This window comes from Convolutriloba macropyga, unplaced genomic scaffold (genome assembly GCF_964194025.1).
Source record: "Convolutriloba macropyga unplaced genomic scaffold, txConMacr16.3 SCAFFOLD_3677, whole genome shotgun sequence".
NCBI classification, from domain to species: domain Eukaryota; kingdom Metazoa; phylum Xenacoelomorpha; order Acoela; family Convolutidae; genus Convolutriloba; species Convolutriloba macropyga.
Genome location: NW_027449232.1, coordinates 10,290 through 12,191, shown reverse-complemented (window position 1 = coordinate 12,191; position 1,902 = coordinate 10,290). Strand labels below are relative to the sequence as shown.

At 41.4% G+C, this 1,902-nt stretch overlaps 1 pseudogene; it reads right to left on the bottom strand.

The window, feature by feature from the left end:
- On the bottom strand, positions 1-152 carry LOC142354881 (5.8S ribosomal RNA; annotated as a pseudogene).
- Positions 153-1,902: the final 1,750 nt, after the last annotated feature.

Genomic DNA, 1,902 nt, shown 5'->3' with positions numbered 1-1,902 from the left:
TAACCCTGAATCGGACGCAGTCAACAGCCGAAGCCGAGACCGCCTTTTGCGTTAGAGAGGTCGGTAAACAAATCTTGCGATTCATACCGAATTAACACATATAGCTGTGCTCCTCTTCGTAAAGCGAGCCAAGTGATCCCCTGTTGAAGGATGTATTTGGACCAATCTAGTAGCATTTGGTTTCCAACAAGCTCTCCCAAGTTAGCTTACTTATTGGGCTTTTCAACCAATTCGGTTGGCTACAAGCATCATCAAAGTACTAGCCACAGTTTGATCGCAAAATTCTACGACTTTCACATGTTGATGTTTCGGCTTGCGCTTAGCCTACTATAAGCAACATAATACTAGTCATATCATAGAGCGTGATCAGCTTGTGACGTTCTCATGATGAAGTTTCACCAACAGTGTCTCACTTCGAGCTTAAATCCAGCTACTAGTAACTACACAGTACTGACTGCAACGATAACTTTTATCTATACCTTTCACATGCTGCGCTTTCGGCCAGGGCCTACTAACGTCAACATAATACTCGATATAAACTTTTGTTCATGATGCAGCTTCCCCATGCAGAAGTTTCGCCTTCAAATGCTCTCTTGGCCATATGACGTAAGAAAAGGTTACTAGTAACATCACAGTACTAGCCACAGTTTGATTGCAAAATTCTACGACTTTCACATGTTGATGTTTCGGCTTGCGCTTAGCCTACTAGAAGCAACATAATACTAGTCATATCATAGAGCGTGATCAGCTTGTGACGTTCTCATGATGAAGTTTCACCAACAGTGTCTCATTTCGAGCTTAAATCCAGCTACTAGTAACTACACAGTACTGACTGCAACGCTAACTTTTATCTATACCTTTCACATGCTGCGCTTTCGGCCAGGGCCTACTAACGTCAACATAATACTCGATATAAACTTTTGTTCATGATGCAGCTTCCCCATGCAGAAGTTTCGCCTTCAAATGCTCTCTTGGCCATATGACGTAACACAAGGTTACTAGTAACATCACAGTACTAGCCACAATTTGATCGCAAAATTCTACGACTTTCACATGTTGATGTTTCGGCTTGCGCTTAGCCTACTAGAAGCAACATAATACTAGTCATATCATGGAGCGTGATCAGCTTGTGACGTTCTCATGATGAAGTTTCACCAACAGTGTCTCATTTCGAGCTTAAATCCAGCTACTAGTAACTACACAGTACTGACTGCAACGATAACTTTTATCTATACCTTTCACATGCTGCGCTTTCGGCCAGGGCCTACTAATGTCAACATAATACTCGATATAAACTTTTGTTCATGATGCAGCTTCCCCATGCAGAAGTTTCGCCTTCAAATGCTCTCTTGGCCATATGACGTAACACAAGGTTACTAGTAACATCACAGTACTAGCCACAATTTGATCGCAAAATTCTACGACTTTCACATGTTGATGTTTCGGCTTGCGCTTAGCCTACTAGAAGCAACATAATACTAGTCATATCATAGAGCTTGATCAGCTTGTGACATTCTCATGATGAAGTTTCACCAACAGTGTCTCATTTTGAGCTTAAATCCAGCTACTAGTAACTACACAGTACTGACTGCAACAATAACTTTTATCTATACCTTTCACATGCTGCGTTTTCGGCCAAGGCCTACTAACGTCAACATAATACTCGATATAAAATTTTGATCATGATGCAGCTTTCCCATGCAGAAGTTTCGCCTTCAAATGCTCTCTTGGCCATATGACGGAACACCAGGTTACTAGTAACATCACAGTACTAGCCACAGTTTGATTGCAAAATTCTACGACTTTCACATGTTGATGTTTCGGCTTGCGCTTAGCCTACTAGAAGCAACATAATACTAGTCATATCATAGAGCTTGATCAGCTTGTGACATTCTCATGATG